Genomic DNA, 14,734 nt, shown 5'->3' with positions numbered 1-14,734 from the left:
ATGTCATGTGCAAGTAAGCTCATTGCTAGCCAGGGGTGAGGTGCCAGGTGACTGGAGGACAGCAAATGTGGCACTCTTATTCAAAAAGGACAGCAGAGTAAGCCATATATTTCCAGTCCTGTGAATCTCACATCAGTGACAGGGAAATATTTGGAAATAGTTCTGACAAACAGGATTAATCTCCATTTGGGAAGTCAGGGATTAATCAGAGATAGCAGCTTGGGTTTGTTGGTAGGAGATCTTGTCTGACTTAGCTGATAAAGATTTTCAGGGGTAACAAAACAAGGATAGTGTGGTTAATGGAGTATCCAAGGCCTTTGACATGGTCTGACATGGGAAACTGGTTCAATCATTTACAGCTCATGGGATTCAGAATCAGTTTTATTAGCACTAATGTATGCCATGAAATTTGTTCTTTGTAGCAGTAGTACAGTGCAAGATATAACAAACCACTTTGTTACTGAATGCATGATTAGACGGATAAATAAATAAATAGAGGAAAAGAAGAATAATGAGGTAGTGTTCATGAACAGTCCAGAAATCCGATGGTGGCAGAGGAGAAGAAGCTGTTCCTAAAATGTTGAGTGTGCATTTTCAGGCTCCTGTACCTCATCCCTGATGGTCGTAATGAGAAGAGGACATGTCCCAAATGATGAGGGTTTTTAATGATGGAGGCTGCATTTTTGAAGCATCACCTTTTGAAGACATTGATGCTGGGAGCCTTGTGCCCATGATGGAGCTGTCTGAGTTTACAACCCTCTGCAGCTTCTTTTGATCCTGTGCAATGGGGCTTGCATACTGGATGGTGATGCAACCATTCAAAATGGTACACCTGTAGAAATTTGCCAGTGTAATTGGTGACATACCAAATCTCCTCAAACTCCTGATGAAGTATAGCCACTGGTGTACGTTCTTCTTGATTACATCAATATGTTGAGATCCCCTGAAATGTTGACACTCAGTAACTTGAAACTACTCACCCTATCCACCACTGACCCTTCAGTGAGGCTTGGTAATAGAATTCAAAGAGTGATGGTGAATGGTTGTTCATCTGATTGGATGTCTGTGACCAGTGTTGTACCAAAGGGAACAATGCTGGTAACCTTGCCATTTCTTATGATATGAATGTAGGAGGTAAAATCCGTAATTTTGAAGATATAAATATTGGTGATTATGGGGAGGATAATTGTAGGCTACAGAATGATATTGATCAGCAAGAAGGCAGAGCAATGATAGATGGTATTTAATCCTAATACTATATGGATTATTGAAAAACAGAGTCATCATGGTGTACAAATCCTAGGATCCCTGACGGTGATGCACAGGTAGATAAGATGGTGAAGAAGGTATATGGGATACTGGACACATTTTTGGTTAGGACACAACTGGAATATGGTGTACAGTTCTGCTCACCAACTAGGGATCTGATTGCACTAGAGAGGATACAGAGGAGATTCTGTGGAATGTTGCATTCTGGAATTGAGCATTTGTGAAGAGAGACTGGAAAGGCAGGTGTTTGTTTTCCTTGGAGTAGAGCATACTGAATGGGGCCCTGATAGAGGTACAGTATACAAAATTATGAGAGACACAGGCAGGGTAGATAGTAAGAACAAAGCTCATCTGATTAGGCTGCAGATCAGGTGCCAAGGAGTTTCTGGCTTGCGGTCAATGATAGACCAGGTTGCAACTCAAACCACTGAGCTACAGTGAATGGATGAATGGAAACTACCCAAGGAAGGGCGAAGTAGCATCTCAACAAGTGGAAGACAGGTGTGAGGAAATGCAGGAAACAGAAATGGTAACTTGCAATCTGTAATAAGGTCAGTATCTGCCTCAGAAGAGTTCTGGAGCTGCCAGCAGCTGAAAAGAAGGGGAAGCAAAAGATTTAAGAAAACTTCCCAAAAACGTGCTCTGCTATGAGCAAGGGAATGGCAGTCCAGATGGTGCCAGCAAGCAATGCTACTTCAGGAGACATCTTCCAGATTGTCCACAAAGCTGTTTCTTTCACTTCCGTTATGTCCTTTTATTTTAAATGTACTTCTGGTACAGTCTGATCGAGGTATGACTGCGCAGGCACCTAGATGTCAGCGAGTTAGACTGACAATGAAGAGTATAAAAAGAAGACAGCTTTATAGAGTGGGCATTAGAGAAGCGGGTGAAGGAGTAGAGGGAGTCAGAGCAGGAGGGCTTTGGCTCAACAGGGCTTTGGCAATAAGGGTTCAAGGCAAGGTAAGTTACTTGTGAAGAATTGGAATAGGAAGTAGGTCTGTGAGGCCGGTGTACTGGGTGTCAGATGTGGGATGTCTGGGAGCCTCCCAGCCTCCTGGATGGACACATCTGCACCAGATGTGTCGAGCTACAGCTCCTTAGGGACTGGGTTAGGGAAATGGAGATGCAGCTCGATGACCTTCATCTGATCAGGGAAAGTGAGGAGGTGATAGAGAGGAGCTATAAGTAAGTAGTCACACTGGGGCCTCTGGAGACAGATAAGTGGGTAACAGTCAGGAGAGGGAAGGGCAAGAGTCATATACTAGAGAGTACCCCAGTGGCTGTCCCCCTTAACAATAAGTACTCCTGTATGAGTATTGTTGGGGGAGGTCGGTCTACCTGGGGGAAGCAACAGTGGCCGTGCCTCTGGCGCAGAGTCCGGCCCTGTGGCTCAGAAGGGTAGGGAAAGGAAGAGGAAGGCAGTAGTGATAGGGGCCTCTATAGTTAGGGGGTCAGACAGGCGATTCTGTGGACACAGGAAAGAAACGCGGATGATAGTTTGCCTCCCAGGTGCCAGGGTCTGGGATGTTTCAAACTGCATCCTCTAAATCCTGAAGTGGAAGGGAGAACAGCCAGAGGTCGTGGTACATATTGGTACAAATGACATAGATAGGAAAAGGGAGGAGGTCCTGAAAACATACTACAGAGAGTTAGGAAGGAAGTTGAGAAGCAGGACCTCAAATGTAGTAATGGTGGGATTACTGACTGTGCCACACGACAGGGAGTATAGGAGTAGAGTGAGGTGGAGGACTAATTCATGGCTGAGGGATTGGAGCAGGGGGCAGGGATTCAGATTTCTGGATCATTGGGACCTCTTTTGGGGCAGAAGTGAGTAAGTATCTGTTTGGTACAGCATTGTGGGCCAAAGGGCCTGTATTGTGCTGTAGGTTTTCTGTGTTTCTCTTGCTCACTGCTGCTGCTAGATCTCTCTCTCTCTCTCTCCCTCCCTCCCCCCCTTTCTTAGTGGAGATAGAGATGTAAGAAGAGTCCGAAGTTTTCTCACCATAAGCACTCACAAAGGGCTTTATCACTATAATAGGCTTATTTCTGGGGTAGCGTCTGCACCTGCACTCTGGCAGAAAGCTATGGACCAGGTACTGCAAGGCTGCCCAGGTACTCAATGTTACTTGGCTGATGTTATTGTTACCAGTAAGGATACAAGGAATATCTCTGAAATCTCCGGACAGTGTTAAGAAGATTAGAAGTTTATTAGCTCTGAGCACGATGCAACAAGTGTAAATTCTTTAAACCAAGCATCACTCATTGTGGTCACACCATTGATGCACAAGAATTTATACCAGTGTACTGAGAAATTTCAAACGGTAGTGGATGACCCAAGGCCAAAGGACGTATTACAGTTGTTTTTTAGGTTATGTCAATTACTGCAACAGGTTCCTGCCAAAGCTGGCTACTGTGCTCCATCCCTTGAATTCATTACTACAGATTGGGAAGAATTGGTAACGGAGAAAACTGTGTGAGGTGGCTTTCCAAAAGACAAAGGAGTGGTGACGTCAGACACTGATCTCACACATTATGATCCACATCGTCCAGTGACACTTACCCATGACACCTCGCCTTATGGTACAGGTGCAATCATGTCACATGTAATGAGTGATGGGAGTAAACACCCCATAGTCTTTGCATCATATTCCCCTGCAGAAAAAAAATTACACACAATTTGTCAGAGTGGCCTTGAGTCTGGTTTGGGATGTAAAATATTTCAACCAGTACTTGTATGGGAGAGAGTTTACCATCATCACTTAATATCGAACACTCGTGTCCATTGTCGATCCACAGAAGGGCGTTTACTGTTGGAAAAGGAAATACTGAAAAATTTACGACAGTCGACAATCCTCTTGACATATTCTACCTAAAGTCTCCCTATGAGGGCAGCAATGATCCAAAGGGAAGCTGTCTCAAGCCTGTACAGCAACCCAAATGGCTGGAATGTGCAGCAGGAAGTCCAGTTCCCCCATATTTACCATCCAAGCTGAGAGCTAAAGTGTTGGAGGCACTACATACCGGTCATCTCGGCATGGTCAAATTGAAAGCATTAGTTTGAAGTCTTGTCTACTGGCCTGGGATGGATCAGCTTGCCATGCACTGCTCGATGTGGCAACACATCTGGAAGAATGGTGCCTAGAGCTGTCAGAACCTCTTCCTGCAGTCCCAGAGTCAACTCTACATCAACCATGGAGGATTCCTCAGAACCTGAGGTTGCTTTTCAGCCACAAGTCTCATCCCCCAGCCCTTTCAGGAAATAAATTATCCCACAAGAGTAAGGAATCCTCTGTAGCGATTAGATCTTTATGCCTGAATGAAGCAATGCTGTAGATGTCTGTATAGTAGTTGTATTAAATTGTATACTGTGATAGGTAACTACAGAGCAATATGTTATATATTTGAATTGAGATGCATTCTATATTGAGTTGTTTATAACTAAGCAGGGAGGAGTGTAATGTAATATTTCAGTAATATTTGAGTAATATTGTAAAAATATTGTTTGATTAAGCATTCTTTGTTGTTGGGATAATTCATTGCTGTTTATATGTAGAAGTATGTGAATGGCATACGTCATTATGCCACCACACCATATGGGAGTACCACACTAAAGTAAAATGAAGCAGAAACATTCATTCCAGCTCCTGTGTTTTTCTTACAATTAGTTTCTGGAGTTACAAAACGTAATAGTAGAGAGTTTTAGAGCCCAGGGAAAGAAGCTGTTTCTCATCCTAATAGTTCTTGCCCTAATGCTACAGCACCTCCTGCCTGATAGTCAGAGGTCAATAAAGTTGTGGGATGTAGGGGAAGGATTCTTGATAATGCTGACAGTCTGCATAAGCAGTGCTCCTGTTCAATATCCCAGATGGTGGAAGTGAGATGCCAATGATCCTCCCAGCAGCCCTCACAATCCTTTTTGGGGTCTTACAGTCAGATGCCTTGCAATTCCCATACCAGACAGTGATGCAGCTGGTTAGACCACACTCAGTGGTTCTCCTGTAAGAAGTGGGGGGGGGGTGTCAGAATCGCTTGCCTTACTCTCCTCAGGAAGTGGAGACACTTTAGACACATCTAAAGAGATGGTGTTGAGGAACCAGGTAAGTTTGCCCATAATATGCACTCCCAGAAGCTTGATTCTGTGGTCGTGAAAAAGACTCCCAGGTGGCAGGATCAGGGCTGTCTCAGATCCGTTTATATCATTCTCAAAGTGAAGCTGAGCAGCCAGAGCTCAAGGTACACCTTAGATTTATGTTCAATGAGAAGGCAATGGCAGATGGTCATAAATGTGCACATCAACCATTGGGAGACTTGGAAGAAATTGCAGAATTGCAGAGATGCAGTATGCGCCAAGTCATGACCAAGAGGGGTCAAAAGCACTCCTTCTGGAGTGGAAACAATGTGATGGACTCAGACTGGAAAAAAGTCTTAAGCTCTCAAGCCAGAGGATAAGGAACTTGAGGACAAACACTGGCGGAATCAGAAGACAGGCCATGGTAAAATAAAGAAAGTTTAAAGAGATTATGGAGCATGGCTCTCACCATTTAACTTACCCACTACACATATCCAATTGGTGTCACTCAAGCAATTTCAGATTGAGACCTTGGGTTCAAGTCCCTGAAAGTGGCAGGTGGTTAGAGTGATGAAGGGCATCTAGCAGATTTGCCTTCATAGGTCAGGGTATAGAATATAAATGTTTGTATATAGGTTGGGGATTTATGTTGCAACTCTACAATACACTGGGTAGAAGCTGTATTTTGGAGTATTATGAGCAGTTCTGGTTGCTATTCTATTGGAAAGATGTGGCTTTGCTGGAGAGATTGCACAAGAGACTTGCCAGGGTGTTGCCTGGATTGGATAGGCTGAGCTTGTTTTCCCTGGAGTGAAGGAACCTGAGGAGGGACCTGATAGAAGTATTTACAAGTGTAAGAGGCCAATAAAGAGAAGCTGAGTTTAAGTGGAGAGGCCCTTGTGGAAGAGAGACAGAGTCAGACTGGGGAACTGAGGCTTTGGCTCAAGAGGCTTCAGTGAGAAGAGGCTGAAAGCCAGTTTGAGGTTTCAGTCAAGTTTCTGATTTTTTTTTCATTAGTGCCCAGCTAGAGTAATGAGAATGGAGACCAGGACAGTGGTGTGGTCCTCTCGCAAGGTGTGCAGGTTCAGAGAGACCTCCAATATCCTTGAATACTGCATCAGTGAGAAGTACATCTGGGTACAGCTCCTGTATTAGGGAACTAGGGTAGATAGAAACTGATCTTTCCATATTAGAGGCATCATCAACACAAGAAGGCTTAGGCTTAAGGTGAGAGAAAGATGTTTTAAAGGGGATTTGAAGTGAAGGGAATTTTTGTTTACACGGAGATAAGAGAGAGTGGTTGTTATCTGAAAACTGCTGCCAGAGGAAGTGGAGGAATTAGAAGATAAATCACTTTGTTTAAGAGATATTTAGACAGGCATTTAAATATGCAAGACATAGAAGTATACAGACTAAATAGGATTTATGTAGATGGGTAAATTAGTTGCATTGACGTTATGGGCAAGAGAGCCCACTCTGTGCTGTACTAGTATATGAATTTAGTTAACATTGGCTCAACTAGTCAACCTGATGCCTCAGAGTTCTAGTGACCAGGGTTCAATCTTGACCTCCAGCACTGTCTATGTAATGTTTTCACATTCCTCCTGTGACCACATGGGTTTCCTCTTGGAGCTCTGCTTTCCTACACATCCCAGAGATATGTGGGTTGCTAAGTTACTTGGCCTATGTAAATTGCCTCTAGTGTGCAGGTGACTGATGGAATCAAGGAGGAGGGAGAGGGGTAGTTGATTAGAATGTGGGGAGAATAAAATGATTTTATGAAGGATTAGTGTGAGAAATAATAGTTGATGGTCAGTGCAGATTTAATAGGCCATAGGACCTATTTCCATATTGTACTGTATATTTCTTTATGACATAGGAGCCACTTAGTCCACTAAAGAAGCAGGAAGCAAAATTAATAACAACAATTTCATTCCTAATTTGGGCAATGGATGGTAGAGCTCAGAGTTATAATGGAGCATGGGTCTTTTTAGTCTATTCTAGCCTAGCATAGCAGTAACACAGGGAGAGTTTCTTATGTAGCCAGAGTCCAAGGTACATGCTTCACAAGCGTAAGCAGTGTTTAGATCCACAGTGAAGTCTAACGAGGGAAACAGGATTTAGGGATTCTACAAGAAGAAAAGTCAGGTCACATGACAGCAGAGAAGATAGAGAGGGCCAGGCCCTCAGAGGTAGAATCACTGAGAGAGGTAGAGGGCAGAAACAGGACCTTTGGCTCACCAAGTTCACCATCTGCCAGACACCAATTTACACTTGTCCTACCTTAACTCATTTTATTTCATTGGTAATTGTAGTGATCAATTTCATGGTAACTGATAATGCACCAAATAGAATGCAACATTGCCAGTGCTAGGTATTATTGGCCTATGCAAAGCTGAATGCTAGCAGTTTATGTTTAAAAAATACAGCATTAATTAAAGTTGTAAACACAATTAGGGAGATAATTATGTAAGGTAATAGTACAACTTGGAATACGAGATTAGGTTACATGAAGTTATCTATTGTATTTAATAGGTGCCTGAAATGGATACTTCAATAAGATTAAAAACAACTCATGAATAGATCGTTTGGTACTTGATGTTGGATTCTGATGCTTTTGAGATCCAAAGGTTCTTTGGAAGTCAAAAACAAGACATAAAACTTGTTGCGTATGATCATTTTATTAAATGTTACAAGAGCAAAGAAAAACACGAAGAAGTAACACCGAGAGAACAAAACCTGAAAAGTAGCCATAGTCTTCTCATACTCAGGCTAGAATTTAAAAAATCCATTGTTAACAATTAACTAATAAAATAGCCAAATTCAAGTAATATGTCATCTGCTCATACAAACTAAGTTTATAGAAAGATGCAGAAACAACTCTTCCATAATTACTGGAAAATTCACTAAACAATTACACACTTACAGCTGAATATCTAATAATACTAGCAAGCATAGGAAAGTCAAACTACAAGAAAAATTCCAATTCGACCTCCGAATCCAACATTGAGAAGAATAAGAGACTGAGGATATGTAGGTTCAGTTAAACTTATTAGATAATGATATAATTTATCTGTAAATAGTTTAGTTATGGTTTGCTATTATGTGTATAAATGTTGATGGTTTGTATAAGCTTGCCACTTATTTTGAAGAGAAAGCACTATGGTGCTAATTTTTACACCAGTAGGTATGATTATGACACTACATTGTACCAGATAGAATTGCTTTGTTTGAAAATGATTGTATTTAGTAAAATATTTTCTGATATTAGCTTTGCTTTGAATGATAGAATTTGCATCAACACTAGTGAGGTTCACAGGCAGCACAGTGTCTTTACAGAGATGGTCCGGAAAGAAATGCAATGATTTGTTGAGTGTAGTCTGAAGCCATTGTATGGTATTGGACCCTATTCTCCAAGAACTATTTTCAGGAATACTGATCAGGACAGACTGCAACTGCTGTTGAAGAATGTCCATTTGGTGAAGGGTGCACCACACACAAAATGCTGGAGAAACGCAGCAGGCCAGTCAGCATCTATGGAAAAGAATGCAGTTGACGTTTCAGGCCAAAACACTTCAGCAGTCCATAGATGGTGCCTGGCCTGCTGAGTTCCTCCAGCATTTTGTGTATGTTGCTCAGATTTCCAGCATCTGCAGATTTTCCCTTGTTGGTGAAGGGTGCAGTTTGGTGTGCCTGAAATTTGCTGTCTTGCAGCGCAAGGAACTGTCTACAACTAAATGTTGCATACTGACACATTCCAGAGTTCAGTACTGTGTGTGGAGGATACATGGTTGCAAAGGAAAAAAAACACAGCTTAAGACTCCAGCATTACATTGCATTCTTGAGCCTGTGTAAGATCACTTCAGACAATTTGTTATGAAACTTGTATAAAGGAAATAATTATATATCCCATCACCCACCACCCATCACCTATCACCTCTCAGCCTCTTACATCATCCCCACTCCCTAACCCACCCACCTTCCCCCTCCCTTGGCCTCACCCTTCCCTTTCCCTCCCCCCTTCTTATTATGGCTTCTGTCTCCTTCCTTTCCAGTTGTGTTGAAGGCTGTCAGCTCGAAATGTCAAATATTTATTTCCCATCATAGATCCTGTTTGATTTGCTGAGCTCCATTGATATCTTGTGCAGTTGGGGGGCATTGAGGATAGCTAACGGATTACAGGCTTAATTTTAAGAAATGAATTACTTCTTATAAGCATTTGATCCTTAGTGCCTCATGATTGTTACCATGATCATGTAATTACCACAACTCTTGTTAACTCTCCATTTTCTTTGCTTGAAGTACGTTATAGTTGTTGAAACGCAATGTGACACTTCTGTATTTGGCTTGTCATGAGAAAGCTGGACTGAAGAAATCATGATATTTCCAGGCCTCACCCACACATTATTGTAGAACAGTGTTAGCTAGTATGATTCTGGAACTGAAATCACACAGTGATGCAATTCCTGTGAATTAGGGTATGGTGTACAATGGGGTAAAGTTCAGAGTCTGCACTTTCAAATGGTCTTGATCACATTTCACTAGCCATCAACCCAACTGAAGTATCACTCACCACTTTATGTACCTTCAGAAAGAGAGTCAGGTTTTGCCTGAGGTATGATGACATCATAACTTTCCCCTTTATTGATTGCAAAGCTTGAGCTTGGACTTAAGCAGGAGGCAATTGATTGTGATTGTTAATTCATAACGCAAGGGGCACAAGCAGAGCAAATGAGAAAGAAGTGTAGACGGTATAGTGTAGAGTATCTGAAACATGGATTTATACTACAGCAGCCAATGTGTCTGTTGTGTTAAAAGATTTTTTTTCAGTTGAGGCAATCAAACCCTCTAGGTTCCTTGAACATTTGAAGAGAATACACTCTGATAAAGTAAACAAGAACTTCACTTATTTTCAGTCACTTCATGAAAACTTTCGGAAATGGAAAACACTTCAAAACATCAGTTATAATTGATAATTGTACCTGGCTGGAAGCCCAATAAGAGTTTATTCATCAAATACACCGGGAAAGCACTAAATTCTTTTTCACTTCAAAACAAGTTTAACAGCACTTCATAGCAAACAGTGATTGTTTGCTATATACAATATTTCTTTGCTTATTGCTAGATAGGTAAAGCCCTATACCATTGAGAAGAATTGGTTCTGTCAGCAGTAAGGGAAGATCTGAGTACAGTTTTGCTTAAGTCCCAACACCAAATAATTGAAGTGATTCCACTCAGCAACAACTCCATTCAAAGACAAGTAGATGAAGTGCCTGAGGATGTGGAAGACACATTGTCCAGCATTCTTAAGGCAGCAGAATTTGCTCCACATTTGGATGAGTCAACTTTGCTATGCAACAAATATTTGCTTCTTGTTATGTTAGCTTCATAAAATGTGAAAGCATAGCTCAAGAGTTGTTAGTTGCAAGGGGACTAGAAACAGATACATGGGTGAGTCAATATTTCAGATGGTTGAGCAATTCTTCAAAGAGAAGGACATTCTGCTCACCAACATTCTTGCTTATGCAACAGATGAGGCACCATCAAAGACAGGACACCACTGTGGCATTATTACTTTCTTGAAAAAGGCTATACCTAACATATTATCACTCACTGCGTAATTTACAGACAACAATTTGTCACAAAGACCTAAGTAATCATTTGCATAAGTCATTAAATATTCTTATCACAGTTGTAAATAAAATTCTCAACTATTTTGAGAGCTTAGTGTTGACAATGATGAACAGTTTGAACGCTTGCCATTGCACACACAAGTCAGATGGCTCTCAAAATTAAACTGCCTGAAACAATTTTATGCACTCTTTGAAACTGTGATAAAATTCTTGAAGACTCAAATGCTTCATTTAGTAATCAATTCAAGAATATTAGGCATGACATTACTTACTTGTCAGAATTATTTACAAAGTTTAATAAAATCAATCTGCAATTGCAAGGAAACAATGTGAATCTTATCAAAGTCAAATCAATCATCACATTTCTGTCCATGTTAACCCTGTTTAAGTGCAACATTGGCTGTTGTGACCCTTTCCAATTTCTGTGGCTCTCTGATTTGGAAGAGAAAGAAGGAATACCGGATGATCATCTTCAAGTATACTGTGCCCATCTGGGTGAGTGGCCAGAGAGATTACAGGATCTTCTCTTGATCAGATTCCAGATGGAGTTATTAATCCATTCCAGAACACTTGTAACAGGAGTTAACAGGAAAGATGGAGGAAGAGCTAATGTCACTATAAAAGGACTTTGAGCTGAAGCCGAGGTTCAAAAAATCACATCAAGACTTTTAGTTGCAGAAAGAAGTTTCTGAGTGCTCTCCTGCACTGTAGAAAAAGGTCAAGATGTTTATTGTTATTTTATGTTTATAATAATGTTTATTGATTATAGCTCAGCATTCATACATTCAGTTTTAAACAACAAGCTTCAAAACAAAGGCCACTGTACTGCCCTCTGCAACTAGATCCTTGACTTCCTCAGTATCAGACTATGGACTGCATGGATCAGAAATAACTTCTTCTCCTCTCTGACTATCAACACTACCACACTTCAAGGATGCATGCCTAGCCCATTGCTCTACTCTCTCTACATTCACAACTGTGTGGCTTGGTGCAGGTCAAGCAAAATCAATAAATTTGTTGGCACAAGTGAATAATTTCTGCTCTAAAATTGTTTATGAAATTGTTTTACTGTAATTAAATAAAGAAATTATTTTGTTTGTAGCTTCAAAGAGATTTGAATAATTTTTGCAATTATTTGTCACTACTTTGAATTTGCAATTCCTATTTTCTTTCACTGTGCATCGTAAATGAAAGTTCCTTATAGTTTTTATGTAATAGTTGTGAAGGGACAGGGGTCACCAGGAATGTGGTCTGGGAACCAAGAGGGTGGTAACCCAAAACCACTTAGGAACCATTTCTCTGGACCAAGATATATGCATTGTTTGTTTGATCCTTTCCATGCCTTGAGGCAAATCAGGCAACAACCTTACCAATTCTTTAGCATTTGTCTGTTTTTTACAAGGTTGAGTTGCTAGGTCATTGCTTAACCCAACACAGATGGAAAGCATGCAAGGACCCAGCCAGATTCTAAAATGGGACCATTGCCTCGAAATCCAGTGCAGATGCCACTACAGCACTGGCCAGCTAGATATAAGTATTGTCCAGGTCCTTGCCTCAGCAAGGCCTAGGCTCACTGCAATTTGCTTATCACCATAATATTTCTCCAGCAGATGCAATCTCAATTGCTCTTCACATGGCCTTAGATTACCTGGACAATACAAATACCTATGTCAGGATACTGTTCGTTGATTATAGCTCAGTGTTTGATACCATCATTCCTACAGTCCTGAGCAATAAGCTATGGAACGTGGGTCTCTGAACCTCCCTCTTCAATTGGATCCTTGACTTCTTAACTGGAAGACCACAATCTTTGCAGATTGTTATTAATAACTCCTCCTTGCTGATGATCAACACTGGTGCACCTCAGGGTTGTTTGCTTTGTTCAGTGCTCTACTCTCTCTACACCCATGACTGTGGGGGTAGGCACAGCTCAAATGCCATCTATAAATTTGTTGATGATCCAACCATTGTTGGCAGAATCTCAGATGGAGACGAGAAGACATCAGGACCATGATATACCAGCTAGTTGAGTGGTGTCACAACAACAACCTTGCAGTCATCACCAGTAAGACTAAACAGCTGATTGTGGACTTTTGAAAGGGTGGGATGAAGGATCATGAACCAATCCTCATAGAGGGATCAGAAGTGGACAGAGTGAGCAATTTCAAGTTCCTGGTGCCAAGACCTCTAAGGATCTAAACTAGTCCCAACAAATCAATGCAGCTATAAAGAAGGCAAGACAGTCCCTATATTTCATTAGGATTTTGAGGAGATTCAGTTTGTCAACTAAGACACTCAAAAACCTCTACGGATGTACCATGGAGAGCATTCTGACAGGCTGCATCAACGTCTGGTATGGGAGGGCTCCTGCACAGGATCTAAAAAAGCTACAGAAAGTTGTAAAATTAGTTCCTTCTTGGGTACTAGCCTCCATAGAACTCAAGGAGCACTGACTCAGAAAGGGGACGTCCATCATTAAGGACCTCCATCACCCAGGACATGCCCACTTCTCATTGTTGCCATCATGAAGGAAGTACAGAGGTTTGAAGGCACACACTCAGTGATTCAGAAAGAACTTCTTCCCCTCTGCTATCCAATTCCTAAGTAGACATTGAACCCATGAACACTACCTCACTTTTACTATTTCTGTTTTTGCACTATTTTTAATTTAACTATTCAATACACACACACACACACACACACACACACACACACACACACACACACATATATATATATATATATATATATATATATATGTATACTTACTGTACTGCTGATGTTGAATTAACAAATTTCATAACATATGCCAGTGATATTAAATCTGATTCTGATTCTTCTAGTTAAATATTTCCAGCCATAGAAACTGAGACCCAATGCATACTTTCTCTCCATCTCAACGGGAGATGTGGAACTGAAAGAAGTGCTGAAAGTTTGAGGACCATTGAATCCACAGCACTGATTAACACACTTTAAGGGCCTGGCACAGATAATAACACACCTTTGGAGACCTCTGTAAATATTAACACTTTCCTCAAAATCCTAAGCAAGTATTAACACAATCTTGGGGATCCTTTGCAAATGTTAATATACACTCAGAAATCTCTTCAAATTTTAACACATTCCCAAGCATCCACTGCAAATGCTAAAGTACTTTTAGGGATCCATTGTAACTATGAGTACAGTCCTGGCAAATCGTGCAAACATCAAAACTTCTGGCAACTCCAGCAAAAACTAATACATTCTTCATGAAGGTAAATAAACGTTAACAGATTTCTCGGGATCTTTTTGGACTTCATGGATATTCATAGGAAGAATCTGAAATGTGTATAAATGATCCCCGCAATATTTGAACAGATCATTAATAGTGATGACCACAAAAATTCCAGACTGCTGTAAAGACCCATTTGGTTCACAATTCCCCACAGAGAAGAATATCATGTTTCTCTTACTAGCAACCTACAGCAATGCTGTTGACCTTTGATAGTTCTCTGAAAGGACCCAGCATATTATTCTAATATACATAGCCAATATGTGCAAACATAAAACTGACACCATTGGATACATGGAAACCACATCACATTTGAATCAGTAAAAGCATAATCAACCCATCTGACCTATGGAAAATCGGACCATCAGGCCGTACTTCTCCTCCCGGCTTACAAACAGAAACTGAAGTGGGAGGTCACGGTGTCAAAAGTGGTGTCGTGTCGGACAGAGGAAACGGATGAGGTCCTCCGTGACTGCTTTGAATCGGTGGACT

The 14,734-nt window shown here is 41.1% G+C and overlaps 1 long non-coding RNA gene across 2 annotated transcripts in view; it reads left to right on the top strand.

The window, feature by feature from the left end:
* The window catches only part of LOC132392832 (uncharacterized), a 106,110-nt gene that overhangs the window by 88,475 nt on the left and 2,901 nt on the right, over positions 1 to 14,734 (top strand). The window contains exon 5 of one of the 2 annotated variants that reach the window (XR_009511666.1): positions 3,660 to 4,814. The exons of the other annotated variant lie outside the window; for it this stretch is intronic. This is a non-coding gene — a long non-coding RNA (uncharacterized LOC132392832). Of the gene's footprint in view, positions 1 to 3,659; positions 4,815 to 14,734 lie in introns of those variants that run through there. 2 annotated transcript variants of the gene reach the window in all.

The sequence above is a fragment of the Hypanus sabinus genome, chromosome 4 (assembly GCF_030144855.1).
Source record: "Hypanus sabinus isolate sHypSab1 chromosome 4, sHypSab1.hap1, whole genome shotgun sequence".
NCBI lineage: Eukaryota > Metazoa > Chordata > Chondrichthyes > Myliobatiformes > Dasyatidae > Hypanus > Hypanus sabinus.
This window is presented reverse-complemented; position numbering and strand designations above follow the sequence as displayed.